At 38.4% G+C, this 15296-nt stretch overlaps 1 protein-coding gene and 1 pseudogene across 1 annotated transcript in view; both read left to right on the top strand.

The window, feature by feature from the left end:
- The window catches only part of COMMD10 (COMM domain containing 10), a 225013-nt gene that overhangs the window by 186212 nt on the left and 23505 nt on the right, over nucleotides 1-15296 (top strand). The gene's annotated exons all lie outside the window — the stretch shown is intronic.
- On the top strand, nucleotides 9178-9625 carry LOC105978962 (annotated as a pseudogene).

Genomic DNA, 15296 nt, shown 5'->3' with positions numbered 1-15296 from the left:
GGGATAAATAATGAAGGCAGGAGAGGAGAGGGGCACTAGAATTGATTGTGATTGCACAATTCAGTTCAAAGGAGATTTAACCATGGCGGGTGGGGAGGTTCTAAGACAGAGGTTCTCAACCAGTGGGTCATGACCCCTGTGGGGATCGAACAACCCTTTTACAGGGGTCGCCCAATTCATAACTGTAGCAAAATACTGTTATGAAACAGCAACGGAAATAATTTTATGGTGGGGGGTTCACCACACACGAGAAACTGCATGAAAGGGTGGCGGTATTAGGAAGGTTGAGAAGCACTGCTCTAAGATGTGGTGGTGGTTGTACAACTCCCTTGATCTGACTTAATGATTGAACAATTCACTTGTATAATATGTAAATTCTGTGCCAATAGAAATGTTGGAGAAAAAAAAGAATTTGTATAGTGTTTTATTTCTGATACAAAATTAATTAATGTAGTATATCCAGTACTCTTATTAACTCATTTTTTTAATAAGTAGGCTTGCAATTTTCAAAAATGCTGTCAGCTGTCAGCATTTTTTATGGTAATTTTCAGCTTTCTAATTCTAGAACAAGTAAACCTTACTTGTATGTTAGGGGGGAGTATAAAGAATTTACATCATCTGACTCTAGGCAACCTTCAGAAAAAAGAGAATATTAGGTGTCATTCAAACAATAGTTAACCTGCACTGGAAAATTAGCTGTCTGCTGAAATGGTCAAGTTGATTTATTTGTAACCCCATTTTAATTAATTACATTTTTGGGGAATGAATGCAATTTAAAATTTAACCTCTGGCTTGAATTTGTCATTTTTTATAATTACATTTGAAACAAAGTGTGCTTCTAGGTGTTTTGAAGAAAATAAGGAAATATTTTTATTTTATGCTTTAGGTTTATTTATAAAATATAAGTATTATGTTTTTCTTGAGACTATTCAAAACTAAAAAGGTGATGAATCAACATGGTTCCATTTAAAGTTCTCTGTGAATGTTAGAAATTATTAACAAATCAGATTAATTTTGAGCAGCTAATGCCTCATGGAGACTTGAACATTTTATTCAATTTTTTTTCTAATTTTTTCTAGGAAAGTCAGTTCCTATTTTGAACACCTCAACAGCCTGTGGAAATGTTTTGGTTTTCTTTTAAAAGTGCACCTGCATCCAAAAGTGATTAAAACCACACTTACAAGAAAACTACCATAATGAATTGCATTTCTCAGTACTACCTGATTTGCCAATATGACTAGTTTTGATTAAAAAGAAGTTGATTATAATGTTCAAAAATGTTTATTGAACAAAAAAGTTGTATGCAATCAGAAATCAGAGTTGTACCCATGGAGATACTGTATCTGAAAATCTTGATATAGCAATTGCTATTTCAAGTTTTATAAATCTTTCCAGAGTACAACTCTGTAATTGCCAGGGCAGGTTGGGGGTGGGGTGGGGGTTAAAGTTAGTCATTGGGATGTGTATTCTGTCTGTACACTTTTTGGATCTAATTGATATGTACACTTTACAGTTGTTACCATGTCTAAAAGTTTCCTTTTCAATGCATTTATTTGGCTATTATTGACCAAAACACCTGACTTGCCTTTTCTTTCTTCTCATCCATTTACTCATTTTTCTGTTCCTGTCAAGAGCACTAATTTTCAGCGGTCCGATGCTTCTCTCTCTTCTGAATCAACTTAAGTTACTCTTGTTTCAAGGCTGCCAGTGGATTACGTGCTTCAGTGTCTGTTCTTCATCTCTGCCCCTGGCTCTGTCTTCACTCTCTGGTACCACTGTCTAGCCATTGTAATGATTTTGAGTCAGAAATATTGTTTCCACTGTAGTTTAGTATGTTGCTGTTAGGTACCACGGAGTCCATTCTGACTTACAGTGATCCTGTGTACAACAGAGCGCCACCCCACCCGGTGCCATCTTCACAGCTGTTTGTATGTTTGAGCCCCTTATTGTCACTCCCTCTGGGGTTGGCCATCTTCTTTTTTGCGCCCCACCACTTTACCAAGCATGGTGTTCTTCTTAGGGACTACATACACTCGTACGATAACGCGTCCAAAATACATGAAATGAAGTTTAGCCATCCGTGCATTCTAGTTGTACTTCTTCCAAATAGATCTGTTTGTTCTCTTGACAATCCATAGTACTTTCAATAGTCTTTGCCAACACCAAGGTTTAAATGCATCATTTTTTCTTAGTCAACGTCCAACTTTCATATGCATATGCAGCAACTGAAAATAACATGACTAGTGTCAGTCTGCAAAGTAATATCCTTGCTCTTTAGCACTATAAAGAGGTCTTATGCAGCATATTTACCTAATGCCATGTGTCTTTTGAGCTCTTAACTGTTGCTTCCATGAACATTAATTGCAGATCCAAGCAAGATGCAATACTTGAGCTGTGATCCATACTGAAGGCTACAGTCCCTGATCTTCATCAGCTAGTGCTTCAAGTCCTCCTCTCTTTCAGCAAGCAAGGTTGTGTCATCTGCGTATTGTAGCTTGATAATAACCCTTTCTCCAATCCTGATGCAACATTCCTCTTCAGATAATCCAGCTTCTCGGATTATTTGCTCAGTGTACCGATTGAGTAGGTATGATAAGAGATACAACCCCAACACACATTTTTCCTGATTTTAAACTATGCCAAAAAAACAAGAAGCTCACTGCCATAGTCAATGATGACTCATAGTGACCCATTGTAAGTTTCCAACACTGTAACTGCTAATGGGATTAGAAAGCCCAGTCTTTCTCCTCGGCGCTGCTAGTAGTTGGAACTGCCAACCATGCGAATTGCAGCCCAGCATGTAACCACTACACCACTAGTATCCCCATATTCTATTCACACCAGCTGCCTCAGTATGAGCATAATTAAGTGGTCTGGAATTCCCATTCTCCAGCCTCTCCGTAGTTGGTTATCATCCACACATTGCCAGATGCCTTTGCATAGTCAGTGGAACACAAGAAAACATCTTTCTGGTATTTTCTGCTTTCAGCCAAAATCCATCTGACATCAGCAGTGATATCCTGTGTTCCATGTCCTCTTCGGAATCTGCACACACCTGTGGAAGCACCCTGTTAATGTACTGCTGCAATCATTGTTGTGTGATCTTTAGCAAAGTTTTGCTTGCATGTGATATCAGTGGTAGTTCTATAATTTGAACATTTTGTTGTTCAAATGGGTCATGTATCTTTGGAATGAGTACAGATATGGATCTCTCCCAGTCAGTTGGCCAAATATCCTGGCGTATATGAGTGAATGCTGTCATTGCTTCATTAGCTCATTGAAACATTTCAGTTGGTATTCTATCAATTCTTGAAGCCATGTTTTTGGCTAATGCATTCAGTGCAGCTTGAACTCCTTGTTAAGTACCATTGGTTCCGGATCATATGCTACCTCTTGAACTGATTGATTGTTCATTAGTTATTTTTGGTACAGTGACTCTGTGTATTCTTTCTGACTTCATTTGATGCTTCCTGCCTCATTCGGTATTTTGCATACAGTCTTTCGATATTGTAACTCGAGGCTTAAATTTTTCTCTTTAGTTCTCGGTTTAAGATGTACTGAGTGTGTTCTTCCTTTTTGGGTTTCTAACTATGGGTCTTTGCACATTTCATTATAATGCTTAAGCTTGTATTCTTGAGCTGCCCTTTGAAATTTTCTGTTTGACTCTGTGACCTCGTCATTTCTTTCCTTTGCCTTAGCTGTTGTTCTAAGATTAAGTTTCAGGATCTCTTCAGACTTAGATTTTTTCTTTCTTTCCTATCTTTTTAATGACCACTTTCTTTCTTCATGAGTGATGTTCTTGATGTCATCCTACAGAAAAGCAGGTCTTCTCTCATTACTGTGTAATGTAGCAAATCTGTTCCTGAGATGTTCTCAAAATCTGGGTGGGATAGAGTCAAGGTCATCTTTTGGTTCTCATGGACTTCTCATTTTCACCAACTTCAACCTGAACTTAGAAATGAACAATTGATGGTATGTTCCACAGTCAGCCCTGGCCTGGTTTTAGTAGTACATGGTTTGCACTTGTGAAATATATTAATAAGAAATATTATTAGCTAATATTTATTACCACCATATGTCATTTACTCAACCTAGAGCATTTTGCACATCCACAAGCCTTACCACAATCTCGTGAGATAAAGAACTTCATCATCCCCATTTATGATAAGGACAGCGAGGCACAGAGTAGTTAATAGTATTCTTTCAGGCCACGCAGCTAGTCAGCCCTCTATCCAGGATTCAAACACAGGCATCTGACCCAAGAATCTTTCCTCTTAACCTTTAAATTCTGCACTTTTTAAATCAGAGTTTCTCTCATCTTTTTGTTTTCAGTTAGGATATTTTATTTCCACTTTGCTTGTTAGGTTTAATATTTCTGCATTTCTCAAAACTACCCAGACACTAATGTAGTATTCAGCATAGTAGGAATTTTGTATATGCATGAAAATAATTCTTTTTATTGTTCTTTTAAATTAAATATAAAAGAGTAATTATTACAAGATTGAGTTAAAACAGGTTTCTTCAAAGAAATAACGTATTTTTTGTTTTATTCATAATGGTTCCTTTCTTAATTGGCAGTACTATATAATGGCATTATAACTGTAGTACAATTAAGCACTCAGCTGTTAATAGAAAGTTTGGTAGTTCAAACCCACCCAATGGCTTTGTAGACAGAAGGCCTGGTGATCTGTTCTGTAAAATTACAGTCTAGAAAACCATATGCGATAGTTCTTCTCTATCATATGGGGTCACTAAGCTTTGAAAATTGACTTGATGGCACCTAACAATGACAATTAAAGTATGATTTTTACAGTGTTGGAGACTGAATTGAGAGTCAGTTTACTTTCAGAATATGTAACTGTACTCATGAATAAAGGAATTATTCACTAAGAATTGGTTTTTAATTCTATGCATTACCATATTTTTTTACTGTGAATTGAGCTAAAGGCACTCATATATAAGCATTTGTTCGTTGCATTTTATATCAGAAAAGTAATTTTTCTTAACTTATTTTTTCAATAATATAAGCTACTAAGTAGTCCCATTTGTACAATAGCTGACAGTGGTCCTATGTGAAGTATTTAAAATGGTAGTATAAATAAGTATTGTCAGGCACCATTGTTTCATTAACTAGAGTATGAAATGTTTAAATGGTACGTTGGAAATTATCTTTTTTTTTTAATCAGTGTAATAGAAATATTTCATCTAGTTTAGGAAGGCCATTTGGTTGTCATGACTAAAATGCTGATTGTTTTTTAGAAGCTCAGTAGTACATGTTTTGCCCTTGTAAACAAGTATTGAACAATAAAGATGGTGCACATTGATGCAGATCATCTTTCCTGAGAAGAATATAGGTTAGAGAGAACTGGACTTGATCCTAAGGATGGCCCTTGGAGCCTGGTGTTTAAAAAGTCAGAGCATCCGTGTCTTTAACTAATGGCATGACTCCCAGATCAACTCATGCTCTACTGGGTCCCTAATACCTCTTCCTGGGTTGGATCCATCAGGCTCTATTTTCTTTAAAGTGCAAGCCATAGGGCATAGTTTTCCATCTTTATTTCACTAACCCACCTCTTTTCAGGAAAAAAGAAAAAGAAAGAAAATCTCAGTCCCTGCCTGGCAATTAAAAACTTTCGTAATATCAAGGGCTTAAGTAGAAAGAAAATGATTTGAAAATGATGATGGCAACATATATACAAATGTATTTGGTACAATTGATGTATGGATTATTATAAGAGCTGTAAGAGCCCCCAATAAAATGATTTATTAATTTAAAAAACACCTTTTGTGTATTATCAAATTAAAATTGGCGCTGGGGAGTGGGGGTGCCAGCCCCCACCCGCTGCTATTACTATTACTACTACTCGGATTCAGTAAGTACAATTGTACGGTTGAGATATATAAGTATTATATTAAAGTCATCAAGAGCATGAGAGATAATACAATAATACAGTCAGACACATTACATGATAGCATTGCTCACCTCGGCCCAGCTTGGTGGTCCATGTGGAGAGAGGGGGAAGGGAAGGAGGGTAAAGGAACAAGGGAGAGGGGAGTGACCAGGGAGTGAGCAGCAAGGAGTTCAGAGTCAGAGAGCGCTCTATATTGCTGACTCATGCCTATATACCTTTTGGGGGCATGCCAGCCCACTAATTACAGGTAGAGACATACATCACAGGAGGGGCTGCACTATAGGTTACACAGTAATGAGGGGGTGGTCTAGGGGTATACATGCAATAGGAAGAGGGACAGCCGGTTTGGCCTGTCCCTGGCCCAACTGATAGAGACCATTATCAGTAGGATGCGAACTCCTCCTACAGGAGCCTGTCCATTGTCCCCAGAGGCAGGGAGCAGGCCCACCCACCCCTGCAGTGGGATGAGACAGCAGTCTGGCAACTGATTGTCTTCAGGGGAGGGAATGCCTGCGCATCTGACCTCCCCCCACAGTACTATTTAATACTCTAGTTCTTGAGGGTGAGTGCAGAGTGGGGACCCAAAGCCCATCTGTAGGCAACTGGACATCCCCTTACAGAAGGGTTGCGGGGAAGAGGTGAGCCAGTCAGGGTGCAGTGTAGCAACAATGAAACATACAACTTTCCTCTAGTTCCTAAATGCTTCCACCCCACCCCCGCCCCCACTATCATGACCTGATCCGCATTCTACCTTATAAATCCAGCTAGACCAGAGGATGTACACTGGTACAGATAGGAACTGGAAACACAGGGAGTCCAGGACAGATGATCCCTTCAGGACCAGTGGTGAGAGTGGCGATATCTGGAGGGTGGAGGGAAGGCGGAGCAGAAAGGGGGAACCGATTACAAGGATCTACATATAACCTCCTCCCTGGGGGATGGACAACAGAAAGTGGGTGAAGAGAGACATCGGACAGTGTAAGATATGACAAAATAATAATGATTTATAGATTGTCAAATGTTCATGAGGGAGGGGGAGGGGGGAGGTTGGGGAAAAAGTGAGGAGCTGATATTAAGGGCTCGAGTAGAGAACCAATGTTTTGAGAGTGATGATGGCAACAAATGTGCAAATGTGCTTGACACAATGGATGCATTATGGAATGTGATAAGAATTGTATGAGCCCCCAATAAAATGAGTTTTAAAAAATACTCTAGTTCTTTCAGTGTTTATAAAATCCCTTTGGTGGTTATAAAAATTACACAAGCGTGAAAGTTCAGCTAGTCAAGATTTCCCTTCACAAAAATCTACATCTGGAATTTAACAATACATTTCTTAGCACCTAGCTATGGATTACAACTCAATGTAAAGAAGACCAAAATCCTCACAACATGACCAATAGGTAGCATTATTTATAAATGGAGAAAAGGTTGAAATTGTCGAGGATCTTGCATTGCTTGGATCCATAATCAATGCTCATGGAAGCAGCAATCAAGAGATCAAAAATGCCTTGCATTATGTAAATCTGCTGCATAAGACCTCTAAGAATATTGAAAACCAAGGATGCTACTTTTTAGACAAAGGTGTACCTAACCCAAGCCATGCTATTTTCAATTGCCTCATATGCATGTGGAAATTGGGCACTGAATAGAGGACTGAAGAAGTGTCTTTACATTTGACTTGTGGTGCTGGCAAAGAATATCCAACGGACTGCCAAAAGCACAAACAGATTGGTCTTGGAAGAAGTAAGACAAGTGCTTCCTTAGAGGCAAGCGTAGTGAGACTTTGTCTTACATACTTTGAACATATTGTCAGGAGAGACCAATCCCTGGCGAAGGACATCAGGCTTTATAAAGTGGAGGGGCAGCAGAAATAGGAAGGTCCTCAAGGAAACCATTTGACACGGGGTACACCAGTGGGTTCAAGCCTGGGAACACCTGTGAGCATAGCTCAGAACCAGACAGTGTTTCCTTCTGTTGTGCATAGGGTCTCTGTGAGTCTGTATTAGTCTGGGTGGACTAAAGAAACAAATCTAGGGAGAGAATCATATGTGTATAAGAAAGAACTTTACATAGAGAGTAATTGTATATTAAGAAAACATCCCAACCCAGTCCAGAAGTCCAATATTAACCCATATACCCATATGTCCGTTACCGGTTTATAAATCCCTCTTCTGACTCACACAACATATGCAATGATGCCAAATGCAGGAAAATCACAGGCCAGTGGGTGAAAAGTCTTGTGGATCCAGTGGCAGAAGCGTCTCAATGCTGGTGTGGGTCTCCACGGGGCTCCTCCAGCTCCAGGGCTTTGGCTCCATCAGCGCAGCTCCATGTGGCTTGTCAATAGGAATGTCTCGCAGGCAGACAAGCAGAGAGAGAGAGAGAGCATCTGGCCTCCAGTGAACTATTTATCTCCTTAGCACCTCCAACTGAGGTCATCAAGCTGCAACCTGATTGACAGACTACACTCCACCCCTTCCCTCTTAATAGTCTCAAGTGGACATCAGATTATGTAATTATCACAGGGTCGAACTGATTCCCTGGCGCCTGACAACAACCACAGCAGCATTAATATGATCTTCATCATAGCACTTTCCATGTGTAGAGATTTCTTATTCTATATTTCTCCATGTCCTCTCATCAAAAGCTGAGAGCACTAACTACAATGCCAGGGAAAATCTATTCTAAATTGGAAAGTACACAAAAACGCCTGGAGTAATGAGGCTCAATGTTTACGTAGCCAGCTCACCATTGCACCCTCTTTTCTCACTGTGTCTGAGGTCTGCACCATTTCACAAATGTTTCCCTTGCGTCTCTTAACATATGTTTTCCTAGTTAGGAGGTTGATGGAAGGAGATAACCATTTCTGTCAATTTTTGCCAAATGTTTTAAGCTTCATACTTTCCAAGTAAGCTATGTGTCATCTAAATACAAAATAGTCAGTTTCTTCAGTTTTGTCATTATTGATTTATTTGCCCAGCCAATAAGGGTATTCATTTCTTTATATCAACTCCATAATACTATTTAATGTCATCTTGTGCTTACTATGACTAAATTATACCCTGAAAATTTTCAAATATTATATTAAGAGTAATTGATATTTCATTTTGTTTTCATGTGTTCATTAAAAAGGAGTAGTTAAGTGTGCAGCGCCTAGGGTTGGGGCGGTCGTTGCTCCTCTGCAGTTGCTTCGATATTTTTCTCTCGCTCCTTCCCAGCCACCCCCTGTTCAGTGGTGCTTGCACAAAGGACTCAAAGCTGAGATTGTCTAAAGCCACAGGGAAGATGGTGGAAAATTCACCGTCGCCATTGCCAGAAAGAGCGATTTACAGCTTTGTTCTTTTCTTAAGCTCCCAATTTGGCTTCATGCTGTATCTTGTATGGGCTTTTATTCCGGAATCTTGGCTAAATTCCTTAGGTTTAACCCATTGGCCGCAAAAATATTGGGCAGTCGCGTTACCCGTACTACAGTAGCAATCAGGTATGTCCCTTATTTGGCATTAACATGATGAGCACCTCGTCAGCTGGCCTCCATTCACACGATCACAGACAGATATTCTAAAAACCAACAGCAGAAGTACCAGGAAGAAGCCATTCCAGCATTCAGAGATATTTCTATTCGTGAACTAAATCACATGTTCTTCCTCGCAGCCAAAGAACTTTATACCAAACTGGAACCATATGACAATATACGAACACCAAGTGTTTATTAATACATTTTTGACATCATAAAAAAGTAGTTAAAATATTTTATATTAATATTAAAGCATAATATATGCATGAGGTCTCCAGTAGAAAGTCTTTTCATAGACCCATTCTGTTGCATACAGACATTGTGTCCACTCCACAGAGCAGCACAACTGTGTGCGTTTTGGCAGTCTGTGTTCAAAAGACATGATGTCCATTCTGTAATTGCTGTTTTCACACGGAGCCGAGTTCTGTGGCCAGCCTCCATCTTCTGCTTTGCCTCCATCATCTCAAAGCATATTTTACATACTGTCTTTGTAGTTTTTCACTTTTCCCAAAAAGGATATTTTCATGAAATCCTGAGAATACTACTGAAAATGACCTTACCGTATATGTAAAAGCTCTCTAATAAGACAACCTATAAATTTATTGCTGCTTACTTGAAACTGTATACTTAAGAATTTTGCTTTCTCTGCTAAGAATTCTCCACAGAACTTTATTTTTTCTGCTATGAAGAGCCAAAAAGTCAATTCTATTCAGTCAGCAATAATTCATTAAGCATCTGTTATATTAAAGTCCTTTATCTTGATATCTAGGAGAAGTGTAAGGTAGTGATGATGGTGATGAAGATTACTCTGAATACTTACTGATATTGATTGCTACCTACCTGTTTACATGTAGTATATACGAGATTTATTCTTTTGTCATGTAGATGTTTGTTATTATGCCATGTTACTAATGAAACTGAGACACGGAATCTGTCGTACTTGATGGGCTGGTTTAAAACATTGTGCTATGCTAAAAGAAGACAAGATCGAAGTTTCCGTCCTACCAAGAAAGTGATGATATGCATTCAGCAAGAAATTCAGTGCCAGGTAGAATGCACCAGATGCTGTACTGGGGCTCAAGTACGGAAGGCAGTGAAACTTAGAAGGGGAGGTGCATTCCTGGTTGGACATAGGAGAAGAGCTCATGGAGGAAGGGTTTCGGCTGCAGCTTGAGTCATTTGAAAGGAGCACTGCTGGTGCTTTTGGATAAGCATTGGGCTGCTCTCCACCAGGTGAGCAGCCCAACCCCCTCCGCTGCTCCAGGGGAGAACGATGGGGCTGTCTGCACCCAGAAAGATTTACAGCCCGGGCGATTCCAGACAGGAGCTGCTATCAGTGGGAGTCAACTCAATGGTCGTGCATTTTGGGGTTTTGGAGAATGGGAATGATTTTGTCACATGTAAACTAAAGAGGAAGTGTAAACAAAAGCATTGTTTAAAAGAGTGTAGCTGTTTTTTAATAGTATTTTTGGAGAGCTAGTAGGGAAAGACAGCTGGGTTTGAACTGTAGCAGGACAGAAGTGGTGACCTAAAGCATTGGGATTTCTTGTTGCTATGGGGAAGAAGGTTTTGAATGCTAGAAAAAGAAGTTTGTGATCAGAGATGGATGGAGACCCCAAAACTTAAAATCTGGACACAGCATATTTGGGAATTACATCGAACATTTAAAATACATTTACTCTATAAGTAAATGAAAAACTATGGTAGACATAGTTTAGTATATTCAAAAGAAAATTTTTTCTGCTTACACATAACCTCAGATAGTGTACACTTTTAATGAAAATGGAAGCTTTATACAATTTTATTGATTATTAGCAATTATAGATCCAAAATGTACATTTAAAAATATTGTTTTTACATTATATATTTTTTTATCTATTAGGGAATATGTCCATGGAAAGCTGTGATCTAGTTAAAAAGCAGTCCATACTAAGGATTAACATTTCTTTTATATAAAAATGTTATAAAATATTACAGACTTTAATGTTGGTTCATAGCTGATCTTAGAAGACATTGTTTTTATAGCTAAACTAATAGGTCTACATTAAGAGAGAAAGCTGTTTTCTAAAGGAACCATTCCTACCCCCTGATTCCAGCAAATCAATTCTGACTCATAGCAACACTGTAGGGCTAAGCGGAACTGCCCCAGAGGATTTTCAAGACTGCCAATCTCTATAGACTGCAGTTTTCTCCAACAGGCCTTGATGGGTTCAAACCACTGACCTTTCAGTTAGCAGTCCAGTGCTTAACCCAGCACAACACCAGGACCCCTATGACAATGTTGAATAGGCCTTTCTGGCCAATATTTTAAGTAAAATATAAAAAACAGTTACACTCACAAAAGTTCATTTTTGCTATCCTGTTGCATGTAAATACCTTATCTCAACTACTGAAATCGAATTTTTGGAAACATTGTATTTCTAGATGAAAGATTTTTAGTATGTTTGCTAGGGGAAAGGTGATACAATTGGAGAAATCCTGGGCTACCCACCAAATTGGTGATTTCCTGACCCAGTTCCTCCGCCAAGTTCTACTGAAGTCCTTGTGCAATCTGATTTCTCTTATGACGTTCGCATTGTACTTCATAAATTATATTGACTTTTGGATTTAAGTAACTAAAATTAACAATCTTATTAATTTCAAGTTAGAAAAATATTGAATTTGTCTGAGTCATATTGTTATCTGGTGTCTTTCTTCATAATTTATGTTACCTTTGGAATTTTAAAAAATATATTAAAAATTACATTTAAAAATGCTACGATTAACCCTTTTATCTCTTCTTAAAAAATACTATTCAAATGCTATATTGATTCTTTTCAGATATTTTAGGATAGAGTCATCTAGGACAAGGGTTTTTTGGGGGTTTGTTTTAATGAAAAAGTTTATCGAAAGCTTTGACTTCTAAGGAAAAGGGATCAAAGTCTAGCTGTTGCTATGGAGGACGATAGTGAGCGCTTTTACTAGAAGAGCAATCTAATGAAAGTGGCAATAATAAATATTATAATTATAATATTTATAATTATATATTATAATTATAATATATATGACTTATAATAATTATAATAAACTAAACTTAGCATTTGTGTTTCAAACTATGTAAAGAATGAATGCTTGACAGAGAAGGAATTTAAGCAAAGTCAGCGCTCTGCGGGTTCGGCAATGAGTGGCCAGGTCAGCATGAAGAGTGAGAAGAACCGGGTAGCGGTGTCTCCTACATAACCCTCTTAGTTCACGCCTTACCGAGTAAAAGTTTGGGTGTATTACTAACCCTTTGAAAGTGTATTTTGTATATTTAAAAACCTATTGTAAATCTACTTCCACTATAAATGATGTCAATATTCCAGTATCTAGAAATGATATTAATATTCCAAAGCAAGACCCAACTGAGAGCACGGCCAGAAATGTAGTTTTCACTTCTGGAACACGCATGTGAAAGGGCGTCTTTTAAGAAGGACATCAGATGGCTCTGTTAATCGGAATACTGATTTCACTTTAGTCTGGCCCAACTTGAAGAAGCCCTTATCTTTGTGGAAGAACTCTGATTGTATCATCGTCCTTGGCTTTTCCAAGTTTCTGCACACACAAAAAATCACTTTTTTATGTCAAAAAAAGCAAACCTTTAAGCATGATTTTATTCCACCTAAATAACACTGTTCCGTTGCAAGCATTCTGATTTATAAAATCATCGACTTTTTCCAGTTTCATGACACAAATGAATAATTTCTTCAAAATGATTTAGATAAATCCCACCAACCTTTCAATTTTATGTATGTTAACTTGGGTCTGACTTGAAAGTAAGAATTACTTACAATCACTTTAGGGTTAAATAGATTGAACCTGTTCCCACATTATATTCCAGTCATTTGTGGAATAATCTATATCTTAATTCCCTATTCCGTTAATCAATAATTTTGAAGCAGCTCTATGTGACCTGTAATCAAAAGGCAGTTTGTTTGGGAGATACTCTCACCATTCTGTCGTTTAAAGATTTTTTTAATTTGAAACCTTCATTTATTTTCCAGCACTATAAAAGAATTCTAAAAAGCAATTTCAAATTCACCATTATTATTGAGAACTTCTTAACAGGATATTTAAATGTTTGCTTTATTAACTTGGCCTGGGTCACAAAACTCATTAATATTAATGACTAGGCTAGAGAGAATTTAGCCTCTCTAATCATAAGCAGATACAAAACATTAAACTAAGTTGTTTAATTTTGTTATGCTTATGAGTCATTCTAGGGAAAGGCCACATATAAGAGGCAGAAGCTGAACAATTCCGTTTGTAATGTTTTTGATCCAAATCTTTGATTTCATAATTCTCTCTTTGTGTGTGTGTGTTCCTTTTATTTTAAATTTTTGCTGTGGTATCAGTGGAAGTTTACAGAGCGAATTGGTTTTCCATTCAGCAATTCATTTCATTTCATTTGGTGCCGTGAACTGCAGCCCCTGCAGTATAACCGCACCCTTCTCACTTCCTCCCATGTTTACTGTGCCCATGTGTCCCTTCCACCCCTTCCTGCTCTCTGAGCTCTGCTGCAGGGCACATGCTGCCCTGCTGATCTTCAGTGGGTGATTGTTCTCAGGAGTGCTTACATCCTGGTGTTAATGTTCACCTTGTTATCCCTGTTAATGTTTGGCTGAAAGTTAGGCTGTGGGGGCTCCTTCTTTTTGTTGGTAGATAAGCTAGAGTTTTGAAGCCAACTCCCAATATTTTAATTGAGTTTATATATCAATGTCTGACTCATTAATGCAAAATTCTTGCAACAAACCATAGTTGCTATTTTAAAACACATTTATTAATAAATTGGAGAGCCAAGACAAAACTTAGGTTGATTTGATTTTAGTCGTTTTAAAGTATCACTCTTAAAAGTTCATTAACTTTCTTTTATAGACGTTTATATGATATAAATCATACTTAATACATTGTTAAATTTGAGCAACTAAGTGATGTGTTCTTATTTATCCCAAAGCCATGATCTCTTGCAGGTTCTGCAACTGCTATCAGCCTTTTCTGTGGAACAGCAATGCATTAGCTAATAGTGAGGAGGCCCTGGCATTTCAACCATGGATTTAGCGATTAAACTATACGAATTCAGATACAGCTGCTTTAACTTATATTTCATAATCTGTATAAACACCAGGTCCTTTTTAGCTGACAATGATGGATATAATGTGGCATATGACATCACTTTTGGTAAATAAAACTAGTAATTTGATAGTTATTATGAAAAAATGCATGGAGGCCAGATCTGACCTCTTCTGACTCTACAAAGGAGAAGAGTCTACCTCCACACTGCCTCAAGACCAGTTACCACAAGGCAGAAGTCAGACAAGTGTCCGCCCTCCATCCTTCTTTACCTATTCAAAGACCAACTATTCTTCTCGAGACACTATTTTTTCTGCTGAGTGGGATAATTCATGGCAATTGTCATACAGAACTCACAGACAAAACTCACAATCATGGGGTTTATGAAGACAGTTACCACGAGTCAGGATTAGTGAGCAGTAAAGACATAGTCATTGGTTCACAGAAGCACTTCACCAGCAGCCGTGCCTTCCTTTGTTTCTCAGCTTCTCAGCCACTTGGTCCTTTGGCTTCTGCCTCTGTGAACCAGGAAGCCCACCTGCCATTCCACCTCACTCACTGTCTCAAGGACGCAGCCCTGCTGCTCTGTCTCAGCCTGGATCCTTCGCTCTGCCCCATGGTCTTCATGCTGCAGCCTCTGATGCCTCTAGTCTCTGGCTCTGCCCCTGTAGGCTAGGATTTCAAACACTGATGGTGGTTCTTCCTTGATGGTCCCAAGATGTCTCTCTTCCTGTTTTTGACATAGCTCTTCCATAGCCAGGACAATTTTCTTTTTTTTTTTT

The sequence above is a fragment of the Echinops telfairi genome, unplaced genomic scaffold (genome assembly GCF_000313985.2).
Source record: "Echinops telfairi isolate 266 unplaced genomic scaffold, ASM31398v2 ScPeMD7_7469;HRSCAF=8507_1, whole genome shotgun sequence".
Taxonomy (NCBI): Eukaryota; Metazoa; Chordata; class Mammalia; order Afrosoricida; family Tenrecidae; genus Echinops; species Echinops telfairi.
The sequence above is the reverse complement of the archived record's forward strand: the minus strand, read 5'-3'. Positions and strand labels throughout refer to the sequence as shown.